The following is a 14,845-nucleotide window of genomic DNA, read 5'->3' as shown; positions in this document are numbered from 1 at the left end:
ATTGTAGGATTTTTAATGAATTTATTTGCAAATTATGGTGGAAAATAAGTATTTGGTCAATAACAAAAGTTTATCTCAATACTTTGTTATATACCCTGTTTTGGCAATGACAGAGGTCAAACGTTTTCTGTAAGTCTTCACAAGGTTTTCACACACTGTTGCTGGTATTTTGGCCCATTCCTCCATGCAGATCTCCTCTAGAGCAGTGATGTTTTGGGGCTGTTGTTGGGCAACACGGACTTTCAACTCCCTCCAAAGATTTTCTATGGGGTTGAGATCTGGAGACTGGCTAGGCCACTCCAGGACCTTGAAATGCTTCTTACGGAGCCACTCCTTCGTTGCCCGGGCGGTGTGTTTGGGATCATTGTCATGCTGAAAGACCCAGGCACGTTTCTTCTTCAATGCCCTTGCTGATGGTAGGCTTTGTTACTTTGGTCCCAGCTCTCTGCAGGTCATTCACTAGGTCCCCCCTGTGGTTCTGGGATTTTTGCTCACTGTTCTTGTGATCATTTTGACCCCACGGGGTGAGATCTTGTGTGGAGCCCCAGATCGAGGGAGATTATCAGTGGTCTTGTATGTCTTCCATTTCCTAATAATTGCTCCCACAGTTGATTTCTTCAAACCAAGCTGCTTACCTATTGCAGATTCAGTCTTCCCAGCCTGGTACAGGTCTACAATTTTGTTTCTGGTGTCCTTTGACAGCTCTTTGGTCTTGGCCATAGTAGAGTTTGGAGTGTGACTGTTTGAGGTTGTGGACAGGTGTCTTTTGTACAAGTTCAAACAGGTGCCATTAATACAGGTAACGAGTGGAAGACAGAGGAGCCTCTTAAAGAAGAAGTTACAGGTCTGTGAGATCCAGAAATCTTGCTTGTTTGTAGGTGACCAAATACTTATTTTCCACCATAATTTGCAAATAAATTCATTTAAAATGTGATTTTCTGGATTTTTTTTCTCATTTTGTCTGTCATAGTTGAAGTGTACCTATGATGAAAATTACAGGTCTCTCATCTTTTTAAGTGGGAGAACTTGCACAATTGGTGGCTTGACTAAATACTTTTTTGCCCCACTGTACATGCAGACGCATTAGTCCTGAGGATAATATCCAGGAACAGCCCTGTCCTATGGTTGATGATATCCTTGCCCTCTAATGGCGTCCTGGTTTGGATAGAAGATGACAGAAGGTCAAATACAAAGAAATGATGAATACCCGTTCATAACTTTGATGTGCTCCCACTGTGATTTAGTAACCCTTTACACTCGTACCTGTATACGGGTTGAAAATGTAACGCAGTGGCTGTACAGTAACATGCTATAAATGATGTCAGAGCTCAGGCTCTGTGCTTCACAGCGCTCTATGGGTTTTGACTGACAGCCGTTCTGAACTTCAGCACCGCACACGACAAGAAGTTGCCACCAACCCTCCCGCTAATTGGGAAAATGTTGCACATTTCTTGTTATTGGAGTGAGGGAAATGCTGTAAATTAAGAGGAGTCTATATTTTGAAAGATGTGGTGTTCAGGATTATAACAAATACCGATTTGATGTCATTGAAGCAAACCAAACATCCAAACGTCCAAATGTGCACTTCGCATTTCCATATCACAAAACTCATGTCATATACAGTGTCAACGTTTATGATCACTATGCTTGATGTACAGTTACAAGAATGACATGGCGTCATACCCTGGGTTGTTCTGAACAGAATGAGCCTGTTAATCTATTGTGAAGAAAATTGGCTTCAGAACACGCACCTGAACACACTCATGACTCCTTTCTATGAGCACCAACATTTATCTGAATTGCACTGTGAAAGACTAACACTGTGAGATCATATTTTATAACTTAGCTAGTCATGTAGGCAATAGAACAAGCTTTCCACCTGACCCAGATTCGATTTAAAATGGGTGGTTTTTGGGTAAACAACAACACACAATTGTGTGATGGCGGGGATGCTGGGTTGTGATCCAAAGAAAACAACTACAAGTGTGCTTGCTCAAAAAAGATTACTTGGGAACTGTGCACACTTTGGAGAGGTGTGTGGCCACTTGGCCCTCTTACTCAAATCCTTGTAATGTTTTTGTCTTATGTTGCACCTACCACACATGTTCCAGGAATATTCTTATCATACTGAATGTCTCCAGAATATTTTCAGATTTTTTTTATCAACAACTGCGGCAAAAAGTACAGTGAATGTCAAATGCACAAAATCAACAGTGTAATATTTGGATTCAGTCTTCAGGTGAACTGTTGTGTTCTCAACTTTGGCCTAATAACTTTCCCATATTCTCCAAACTGTTCCATTCCAATTGCTACAATGCTTTGCATATTTCTTCTGTATGAAACATTTAAATGTAGCCCTTTCCATATAGGCCAATTCCCACAAGTGTAAAAGGTTAATAACAGACAACTTTTAATACTGAGATACAGTTGGAGTCGGAAGTTTACATACACTTACATGCTGGCCAGACCGGACACGTGGCATGCGCGAGCATGCAAAATAAATGTAGAAATCCATGTTATTCAATTATTGTACCCACCCACACTGCTCGTGAGTGTCTGCGTTGCCAAGGGCTAAAATAGAACTCCTTTCTATTTCTGACGCAGATCGCGCTGCAAGTCCTGCCTCTCCCATCTCCTCAATGGTTATACCCACGTGGGTGATTGAAAGACAAACTGTTGCTGGTTGTCGTGGTAATACTATGAAAGTGTAGATGCCAATCACCATATAAGTTCAAAGATGAAAAAGCCTGGAAGGAGGAGAGATGACTAGAAACAATTTGGTTGGCCGTTTTATGTGTGGATTAATTGTCAGAGTAGAGAACCTTGTGCATTTCAGGTAAAAGGTGGCGCTACAAAGTATTAACTTAAGGGGGCTGAATAATTTTGCACGCCCAATTTTTCAGTTTTTGATTTGTTAAAAAAGTTTGAAATATCCAATAAATGTCCACTTCATGATTGTGTCCCACTTGTTGTTGATTCTTCACAAAAGAATACAGTTTTATATCTTTATGTTTGAAGCCTGAAATGTGGCAAAAGGTCGCAAAGTTCAAGGGGGCCGAATACTTTCGCAAGGCACTGTACATTGAGAAATGTCAAATAAATCCATGTACTCACTTAAAGGTGATATGCAGGTTCTAATTTATTTTACTTTGGGAATTTGGCAATGAGGCCCCTTATCTACTTCCCCAAAGTCCGATGAACTCATGGATACCATTTTTATGTCTCTGTCCAGTATCAAGGAAGTTAGAGGTAGTTTCGTGAGCCAATGCTAACTAGTGTTAGCGCAATGACTGGAAGTCTATGTTACTATTATCATGCTAGCAGTTACCATTGACTTCCAGTCATTGAGCTAGCTAGCAACTTATTTCAAACTGCACACAGAGACATAAAATGGTATTCACGAGTTAATCTGACTCTGATGAAGTAGATAAAGGGTTTCTGCCAAAAAAAACGAAGTATCCCTTAAGGCACAGACAGACCATTAGGATTGTCTGGTAGACCTACTTAGCACCTCTGTTCAGAGTGCTGGCTGTAATTTACAAAGCCAGTGCAAACCAATTCTGGTCTACACTGAACAAAAATATAAACACAACATATAAAGCATTGGTTTCATGATCTGAAATAAAAAATGTTCAGCAATGTTCAATATGCACAAAAAGCTTATTTCTCTAAAATGTTGTGCACAAATGTGTTTACATCCCAGCATTTCTCCTTTGCCAAGATAATCCACCAGGTGTGGCATGTCAAGACGTTGATTAAACAGCATGATCATTACACAGGTGCACCTTGTGCTGGGGACAATAAAAGGCCATTCTAAAATGTGCACACAAGACAATCCGACAGATTGAGGGAGTGTGCAATTGGCATGCTGACTGCAGGATTGTACACCAGAGCTGTTGCCAGAGAATTTAATGTTAATTTCTCTACCAACATTGTCCAACCGGCCGCACAACCGCAGACCACGTGTAACCAGGCTAGCCCAAAACCTACTGTCATTAGAATTATGTTCTCGATGTTCATAAACCAATTCAATTAAACTACTCAGTCTGCTAACCATGATTTGTAAGATACTGGTTGAAATGAAAACAGACAGGAACCCAGCTAAAATAGTCAATAAGGTTTATTCACGAGAGCGCTGGTCTGTTGTACAAAAACATTAATTTTATGCTGGCTTCTTACGAACATACTTTCACACACAAACATTAGGTATCCTACGCACACACTGTCCTGCTACCCAGCCGACAAAGATTAGGGGAGTCCGTGAGAATCACTCCCCGTCCTCCCTCAAGATAGGGAGACCCTGGGAAGTACTCTCAGTGGCCCCCAGCCAAGGTCAGCACCGAGTCTGTTTTTAAGATACTATAATAGACATATTGTACAGATATATTGTTATACCTATATTCTGACTAAAAACTACACTCACAGATATATAATTCTACTGACTAAAACCACACACATCATTAGAATAATCTCATGATTCTAATCAATTTCATACAATCATATGGTTACAGGGTGGAATATTCGAGTCATTCATTTAAACATATAAATCCCATTGACACCTACACATCCGGCTTCTTCACCTGCAGGATCGTCTGATGCCAGCCACCTGGATAGCTGATGAAACTGCGTTTGTATAACCAAAGAATTTCTGCACAAACTGTCAGAAACCGTCTCAGGGAAGTTCATCTGGTGCTCGTCGTCCTCACCAGGGTCTTTACCTGACTGCCATTCGGCATCATAACCGACTTCAGTGGACAAATGTACATATTACCTCAACTAACCGGTGCCCCCGCACATTGACCCTGTACCGGTACCCCCCTGTATATAGTATCGCTATTGTTATTTCACTGCTGCTCTTTAATTGCTTGTTACTTTTATTTGTTATTCTTATCTGTATTTTTTTTGAACTGCATTGTTGGTTAGGGGCTCGTAAGTAAGCATGTGACTAATAATGATTTGATTTGAAATGCCCACCTTCAATGGCCACTGGCACGCTGGAGAAGTGTGCTCTTCACGGATTAATCGCAGTTTCAATTGTACCGGGCAGATGGCAGACAGCGTGTATGGCGGCATATGGGCGTGCGATTTGCTGATGTCAACGTTATGAACAGAGTGCCCCATGGTGGCGGTGGGGTTATGGTATGGGCATAAGCTATGGACAACGAACACAATTGTATTTTATCGATGGTAATTTGAATGCAAAGATAGATATTGTGAAGAGATCCTGAGGCCCATTGTCGTGGGATTCATCCGCCGCCATCACCCAATGTTTCAGCATGATAATGCACGGTCCCATGTCGCAAGGACCTGTACACAATTCCTGGAAGCTGAAAATGTCCCGGTTCTTCCATGGCCTGCATACTCACCAGACATTGTTTCAGTATGATATGTTGGATAAAGGAATAAAGACGGAAACCATTGTCAAGTTTTCAATAGCCTTGTTCAAGTATTGTACAAATCCCTACATGTGGAGTCCGGGGAACAGTCCAGGCTAGTCGATTACCTATCAACTAGACTCCGTAACATCATCCTTTTAAATAGAAAGTGCAAACATAACGACATAACATTAAGTTCTTAACAAACAAGTCATAACAATTGAAAAAGCATGACATTTTCTTTTTACCTCAGTTGTCATCTTCCTCTTTTTTTTATTTAATTTCAAGTTAACAGTCTTTTGCTTACAGCAGGGGTGTCAAAGTCAAATGGACGGAGGGCCAAATAAAAAAATCAGCTACAAGACGAGGGCCGGACTGTTCGAATGTTCATTGAAAATTTTTTAAATGACGCATATAGTCTAGTGAACCTAATTGAACCTACTGAAAACCTAACAAATATATTACAATATGATCAGATAAATAAAGCAATATTTTCTTATGGCTCTGTCAGTAATCTTTAATTTTCAACAGACACAAAAGACAAATTTCCTTTATATAAATATCCCCATAACATGAACATTAAATGAAAGAAACCGGTATTCAAGGCACCATCAGTAGACTATATTTTCTATTTTAGCAAAAGTGGGCTAAATTTACTTCAAAGAAAAAACAATAATAGCAATTTTCTATCATCCACTCAACTGAAATATTTTTAAAATATAATTGGATTGAAATACAAAAAAATAAAGTGCAAAAATCTATTAATCAAAAACAACACTTTGTTTAAGGAGAAGTAACATGCAGTGAAAACAAATATTAAATTTTAACTTTTAAACTTGAACTGAGTAAAAACTCTAAATATGTGATTGCACAGTAATGTTCACTTGTTTGAGGTTGAGGGTGATACTTGGTGGTGTCCCATCTTTTCCACAAGTTCATCAATGTTCGGGGTAAGGCTCTGAGCTGAAGAAATCCTCAGAATTGAGTGGAGGTGTTCAGCAGTAAGTCGACTTCTGTGTGATGTTTTGTTCAGGTTCATCAAAGAAAACAGTTGTTCACACAGGTATGTGCTGCCAAACATAGACAACGTTTGAGCAGCCTGGATGCGCAGCTGGGGCATTGTGCCGGGGAGGAAACGGGCGAACTCCGCAGCACCCACTGCCGCATATTTTGCCCTCAGTGCATCATTGCATTGGAGGTCAATCAACTCCATTTGGAGGTTTGGTGGTGAGCTTTCCACGTCAACAGCAAATGGGTTACCGAGCAGTTCCAACCTGCTTTTTTGTGCTTCAAAGTCAGCAAATCGGCGTCGAAAGTCAGCGGCAAGCATACCTATTTTATCAGCCAACTGTGTGCTCGGGAACGCACTGGTAGAGAGCTTCTCTTTCATGGTCTGGCAGCTGGGAAAGTGGCTCAAATTTTCTTTCCGCATCTGCGTCTCCCACAGAGTCAGTTTGGTTTTAAATGCCTTCACTGTACTGTACATATCAGAGATGACACGATCCCGACCCTGCAGCTGCAAGTTTATTGCATTCAGATGACTCGTAATGTCACACAGAAAAGCCATTTCACACAGAAACATTTCGTCTCGGAGTTGTGTTGTGTCTTTCCCTTTGCTGTCCAAGAACAGACAAATCTCCTCACGAAGCTCGAAACATCTTTGAAGCACCTTTCCCTGGCTTAGCCATCGCACCTCTGTGTGATAAGGCAAATCACCATGCTCCGTTTCTAACTCCGTCAGAAATGCCTTGAACTGGCGGTGATTCAAACCTTTGGCTCTGATAAAGTTAACTGTGCGCGTGATGATGCTCATTACATGCTCCATTTTCAAGGCTTTACCGCACAACGCTTCCTGGTGTATGATACAATGATAAGCTGTCAGCTCACCTGTCGCGTTTTCCTCTTGCATCTTTTCCCGTATCTTCGCCACCAGTCCGCTCCTGTGTCCACACATCGCAGGTGCTCCGTCGGTTGTCAAACCCACGAGTTTTTCCCAAGGCAGCTCCATCTCATTTACACATCTTGACACCTCTTCATACAAATCATGCCCCGTAGTTGTGCCATGCATAGGACGTAAAGCCAAAAACTCCTCTGTCACGCTTAGGTTGGAGTCCACTCCGCGGATGAAAATTGACAACTGGGCAATGTCAGAAATGTCGGTGCTCTCATCCACAGCCAAGGAATATGCAATAAAATCTTTTCCCTTTTTCACAAGCTGCTCTTTTAGATTGATGGACAACTGGTCTACTCTCTCGGCAATGGTGTTTCTGCTCAGACTCACATTTAAAAAGAGTTGCCTTTTTTCTGGGCAAACTTCGTCACAAACTTTAATCATGCAGTTTTTGATGAAATCCCCCTCCGTAAATGGCCGGGCTGATTTAGCGATCTCTTCTGCCAAAATAAAACTGGCCTTGACAGTTGCGTCCGCGTGTGTGTCCGCGTGTTTCGTTTCATAATGTCGTCTCAGATTATACTCTTTCAGTACCGCCACACTTTCTCCACACAGAAGACACACAGGTTTTCCAGCTACCTTCGTGAACATATACTCCGACTCCCACCTTGTTTGAAACCCCCGGTTCTCAGTATCCACCTTCCGTTTTGCCATTTTTGATGGGTATCTGAAAGTAAATTTTACTGTGATGCTGACGACTGCTGTGCCAATAAATATTGAAATGAAGCAGCCTACTGCTCGGTGCGTCACCTTTGCATTGTGGGAAATGTAGTATTGGTGCGTGTAAAAGATCTGCGGGCTGCCGGCTTGCTGCGGGCCGGTTCTAATAATAAATCAAGATCATCCCAGGGGCCGTAAAAAACCTTCTTGCGGGCCGGATGTGGCCCGCGGGCCTTGACTCTGACATATGTGGCTTACAGAGTAAGCTTGTCCGGTGGCTTGCACAGGCGACCCACCCGTCAGTAAGTATTGGCTCTGACAGGGGTAGGATTAGGGCCACGAGCTGGAGAGCTTGGTGAGGTAGAAGCCTCACCTTCAGTTGGCTCATGTCTCAATTCTGCACCCCCTTACCCTTAGACCTGGACTGTGATCCAGCTCATCTAGGTGAGTGTATGGTGTGTTCTGGTTCGTCTGCTCTGCCACGGGCAGATCCACCCGATTGCGATAGAGGGAGGGAGCCACCAACATCTACCAGGTAAGAATGTGGTGCAACTCTCTGTAGGCACGTGCCCAGCCTCCAAAGTCCTGTGTGGGTCTCCCAGCAGCGGTTTCATCCTTATCGTTTCACCCACCTCCAGCTCTGGTAGGTCTCGAGCAGTCCAGTCGTAGAAGCACTTAACGAGCTGCTTTCTGTGACGCAGTTTGTCCATGACGCCAACCATGACGCAGGGCTCAAGTAGCTTGTTAGCTACGGGGATGGTAGTCTTCAGACGTCTGGACAGAAGGTGTTGTACTGGGCTGTTGTCCATGTATTCGGTGAGTGTGTTCCTCCACTGTAAGATCGCTTTCCATAGGTCGTTGCTGTCATGCAAGGCCCTGCTTAACAGGTTTTTTTGCAATATAGACAGCTGACTCTGCCTTGCCATTTGCTTTTGGTTGTCTTGGAGAGGAGGTCACGTGGTCAAACTCCCATTCTGAGGCGAAACGCTTGAACTGTGCAGTGAATTGTGGGCCATTGTCCGTGATGACCTTGTCAGGCTGACCTTGCCATGCAAACTGCGCCTTGGAGCGATGTATTACCGTCTCTTCAGACAAGTCAGGGAGCAGTTCAATTTCCCAAAAGTCAGAGTAGTGATCAACAATTAGAAGATAGTCCTTTTGTCTGTGGCTGAAGAAGTCCATGCTGACGATTTTCCAGGCCCTTGTGGGCAGTTCGTGTGACATCATGGTTTATTTTTGCTGTTCATGAGTGTACAGCTGCTGACAAAGTCTTTACTTTCTGCTTGCATGTTTGGCCAGTATAATGTTTCACGAGCCTGGTGGTAGCTTGCGTCACCTCCAATGTGACTGGAGTGTATGCGGGTAAGAATCTCTGCATGTAGGGATTTGGGAATAATGACCTTCTGACCAAGAAACAATTTGCACGCTGATCTCATCTCAAAGGGTCCAGTATTCTCTCACTGTGAAAGGTGTCTCCTCTTTCAGGGAAGGCCAACCTGTGAGAGCCATGGACTTCAGTGACTGTAGGTGTTCGTCCTTGTCAGTGTGTTGCCTGATCTGGGCTAGGCAGTGATCTGTGACGTTTAAGTAGTCTGCCTGATTGATCTGTTGAACAGATGGCATGCCGCTGATAGACAGTGCCTCTGCCTGTACATTGTGCTGTTGCCCTGCTCAGTGTGTCTCTGGTCCTGGCTTGTAGACAACCTTCAGGCTGTAGTTTTGCAGCATCAGGAGCATGCTTTGAAGCCTCTTGGGCACATTGAGTAGAGGTTTACTGAATATGGCAATGAGTGGTTTGTGGTCAGTTTCAGTGGTGACCAGCTCTCAACCATTTATATTGATCCTTTATTTTACCAGGTAAGTTGACTGAGAACACATTCTCATTTGCAGCAACGACCTGGGGAATAGGTACAGGTGAGAGGAGGGGGATGAATGAGCCAATTGTAAACTGGGGATTATTAGGTGACCGTGATGGTTTAGGGCCAGATTGGGAATTTAGCCAGGACACCGGGGTTAACACCCCTACTCTTAGGATAAGTGCCATGAGATATTTAATGACCTCAGAGAGTCAGGACACCCGTTTAACATCCCATCCGAAGGACAGCACCCTACACAGGGCAGTTTCCCCAATCAATGCCCTGGGGAATTGGGATATTTTTGTAGTCCAACACCATTTCCAGCAGCATCTGGTCTCCCATCCAAGAACTGACCAGGACCAACCCTGCTTAGCTTCAGAAGCAAGCCAGCAGTGGTATGCAGGGTGGTATGCTGCTGGCCACAATATAAGTAGTGATGAAAGTGCTGGCAGGAGAAGATGATGCTGAGGCACTCTTTCTCTTTAAAACATTTTTTTTAAATATTATGTTTATTCTTTTCCAATAAAAAATCGAATAAAAAAGACAGCAATACTAACAATGACATTCATTGTACTGTTGAATGGGATGGCCAATTTAGAGGACAAAACTAAACTTAACTCACACATACACAAAATAAAACAAAATCCTATTTGGTGGTACATGTATAGGAAGACAGCATATAGTCATTACAAGCAGGGTAGTTAAGCCAAAAATAAATATTGAGTGGAGTACAGCACAGAGTAGCAGCAGATCGTCAACCCAGTTATGAAGCGGGACTAGACCATTTATCCAGTATCGGCTGCCATATTTTGTAAAACATTGGACTTCTATTGGAGGTATTGTATTGAATCTTTTCCATATGTATTACATTCCCTAAATCCCGTAACCACATTTCAAAGGTAGGTACAGTCTCCAATTTCCAAAATTGCAATATGAGCCTTTTGGCTAATAGAGTACAAAGCGAGACAGCCTTCCCATCCTGGTTATTCCCATCACCTGTACCAAACAGAGCGGTCAATGGGTCTGGGGCTATAATTATATCAAAGGCTTTAGATAAGTAATCAAAAATGAGAGCCCAGTAAGTATGTACAGTGGGGCAAAAAAGTATTTAATCAGCCACCAATTGTGCAAGTCCTCCCACTTAAAAAGATGAGAGAGGCCTGTAATTTTCATCATAGGCACACTTCATCTATGACAGACAAAATGAGAAAAAAAATCCAGAAAATCACATTGTAGGATTTTTAATGAATTTATTTGCAAATTATGGTGGAAAATAAGTATTTGGTCACCTACAAACAAGCAAGATTTCTGTCTCTCACAGACCTGTAACAACTTCTTTAAGAGGCTCCTCTGTCCTCCACTCGTTACCTGTATTAATGGCACCTGTTTGAACTTGTTATCAGTATAAAAGACACCTGTCCACAACCTCAAACAGTCACACTCCACTATGGCCAAGACCAAAGAGCTGTCAAAGGACACCAGAAACAAAATTGTAGACCTGCACCAGGCTGGGAAGACTGAATCTGCAATAGGTAAGCAGCTTGGTTTGAAGAAATCAACTGTGGGAGCAATTATTAGGAAATGGAAGACATACAAGACCACTGATAATCTCCCTCGATCTGGGGCTCCACGCAAGATCTCACCCCGTGGGGTCAAAATGATCACAAGAACGGTGAGCAAAAATCCCAGAACCACACAGGGGGACCTAGTGAATGACCTGCAGAGAGCTGGGACCAAAGTAACAAAGCCTACCATCAGTTACACACTATGCCGCCAGGGACTCAAATCCTGCAGTGCCAGACGTGTCCCTCTGCTTAAGCCAGTACATGTCCAGGCCTGTCTGAAGTTTGCTAGAGAGCATTTGGATGATCCAGAAGAAGATTGGGAGAATGTCATATGGTCAGATGAAACCAAAATATAACTTTTTGGTAAAACTCAACTCGTCGTGTTTGAAGGACAAAGAATGCTGAGTTGCATCCAAAGAACACCATACCTACTGTGAAGCATGGGGGTGGAAACATCATGCTTTGGGGCGGAATTTCTGCAAAGGGACCAGGACGACTGATCCGTGTAAAGGAAAGAATGAATGGGGCCATGTATCGTGAGATTTTGAGTGAAAACCTCCTTCCATCAGTAAGGGCATTGAAGATGAAACGTGGCTGGGTCTTTCAGAATGACAATGATCCCAAACACACCGCCCGGGCAACGAAGGAGTGGCTTCGTAAGAAGCATTTCAAGGTCCTGGAGTGGCCTAGCCAGTCTACAGATCTCAACCCCATAGAAAATCTTTGGAGGGAGTTGAAAGTCTGTGTTGCCCAGCAACAGCCCCAAAACATCACTGCTCTAGAGGAGATCTGCATGGAGGAATGGGCCAAAATACCAGCAACAGTGTGTGAAAACCTTGTGAAGACTTACAGAAAACGTTTGACCTCTGCCAACAAAGGGTATATAACAAAGTATTGAGATAAGTATTTGGTCAATAACAAAAGTTTATTTTCCACCATAATTTGCAAATAAATTCATTAAAAATCCTACAATGTGATTTTCTGGATTTTTTTTCTCATTTTGTCTGTCATAGTTGAAGTGTACCTATGATGAAAGTTACAGGCGTCTCTCATATTTTTAAGTGGGAGAACTTGCACAATTGGTGACTGACTAAATACTTTTTTGCCTCACTGTATATACTGAAACCCTCAGTGCAATTGTGTTGTGAGTTTCCAAATGAAACTAGCTAGGATAGTTACTGTATGTACTGTAAAGTAGAGTAATAGAAACTATCATGCACCAACCCAGCTACGCACTGTGTGAAAAACAGCAGTGTAATATAGCTGTAATGGGAGTTTCAAGGGGAGACTAGGATAGTTACTGTCTTAACTGTAACTACAACAGAAAACGAGTAACCTCAGCTACACACCGTGCAAGACCGTAGTGTAATAGTTGAAAAGTGAGTTTCGAAGGGAAACTAGGATAGTCACTGGAAACTAGCATAGTTACTGTATGTAGCCTACTGTAAGTAGTGCAACATAAAAACTATAGTAAACACAGCTACACAGTAGTGTAATAGAGCTGTCAGTTTCAAATGAAGGAATAGTTACTCAAAACCAGTTGCGACTAGCAAACCCGGATCCGGGATCCTATTTATAGCCTCAAGCTCATTACCATAACGCAACGTTAACTATTCATGAAAATCGCAAATGAAATGAAATAAATATGCTAGCTCTCAAGCTTAGCCTTTTGTTAACAACACTGTCATCTCAGATTTTCAAAATATGCTTTTCAACCATAACCAAACGCCAAACTTTTTTCCAAATTAACTCCATAATATCGACTGAAACATGGCAAACGTTGTTTAGAATCAATCCTCAAGGTGTTTTTCACATATCTCTTCAATGATATCGTTCGTGGAAGCCTGGTCACTTCTCTCTATCAAATAGAAAAATACTTGCACCTGGCGTTTGCGCACCAATTTCGACGCAGGACACCAGGCGGACACGTGTGACACAAATGTAGTCTCTTATGTAGTCTCTTATGGTCAATCTTCCAATGATATGCCTACAAATACGTCACAATTTTGCCGACACCTTCGGGAAACGATTTTAGTATTACCCGTCCGAATAGGGCAATAGCATAGTAAATAATAGGCGTGAGGCTCCCGAGTGGCGCAGCGGTCTAAGGCACTGCATCTCAGTGCTACAGACACCCTGGTTCGTATCCAGGCTGTATCACAACCGGCCGTGATTGGCAAGCCCCATAAAGCTGCGCACAATTGGCCCAGCGTCGTCCGGGTTTGGCCGTAATTGTAAATAATCATTTGTTCTTAACTAACTTGCCTAGTTAAATAAAAGTTCAAATTAAAAAAAAATTTAAACATCTGTAGAGTGCGCCGCATCATCTCATGGGATCCGTGAAGTCTGAACACAGCACACATCACCTATTTTCAAACAAAATAAGCCTTTCATAGTGGGCAGCATCATACTCATGTCAGTCCTCTAGAACGGAAATGTAGTCTTCCTAGTAGGACTCTAATAATGAAGCGGTATGTCCGTATCTGACGGTAGGCTGTCATTGTAAATAAGAATTTGTTATTAACTGACTTGCCTATTTTTAAATAAAGGTTAAATAAAATAAATACAATCTGTTTCAGTGTTTTGAGAGCCCGATAGTGCAGATCTAGCACCCATGCACTATCGTCTACCTAGGCCATCGAAAAGCGAAATGCGAACTGAACGATTTTCAGCCCAGTCTTGAAATCAATTATTCGATTTTAACCAACTCGGGTAAAAAAAAAAAAAGACGACACTACTACTAGGTAGCAACTTGGAAAAAAACAATAGTCAAAGATTATGATAACTAAACCCCTTCCATTGGTTGTTCAGTCACAGACAGAACAATGAGACAGATATTTAACCGGATGTATAAAAGTGAAGCCCAAATGCCAGCAGTGGGAGATTTTGACCGGAATTCTGCTAATTATGTAATTCATCTCCATACAGTTTTCTGTTTCCAAAACTATAATCTCTAACAAACAGAGTGGAGTTTTTGTAGACTTTGCCCTTTGCCTGTTTAGAACAAAGGCAAATTGAGTTATTGCACACGCGCACTTCAGAGTAGGTGTTCTCTAACGGAAATATGCAAATATATGCGACATTTAGCACACTAGCTCGTGCTTGGCTCTGCCCCCCTTCATGCTTGTTCTGTCCTCTATGATTAATTTGCTACCATTGGAAACGACAGGCTCTGGTCTATCTTGGGTTAGTTATAAAAATATGTGGTTTAGTCATATACATGGCTAGGATACTTACTCTTACTAGTGCAATGAAGTGACAGATGTTTCAGTTTTCTAAATTTACTGTCTTTGCCTCTTATTTAAATTTCCTATCAAGAACATAATGCAACGAACAGCTAAAGACACAAGAACATAATTATTACAACAAACCTGCAGTTTCTTCTTCGTAAAAACCATTGTTGAAAACAAACCGTTCTTCTTCGTGGATGTCAATTAA

This window comes from Oncorhynchus clarkii, chromosome 18 (assembly GCF_045791955.1).
Source record: "Oncorhynchus clarkii lewisi isolate Uvic-CL-2024 chromosome 18, UVic_Ocla_1.0, whole genome shotgun sequence".
Classification (NCBI taxonomy): domain Eukaryota; kingdom Metazoa; phylum Chordata; class Actinopteri; order Salmoniformes; family Salmonidae; genus Oncorhynchus; species Oncorhynchus clarkii.
This window is presented reverse-complemented; position numbering follows the sequence as displayed.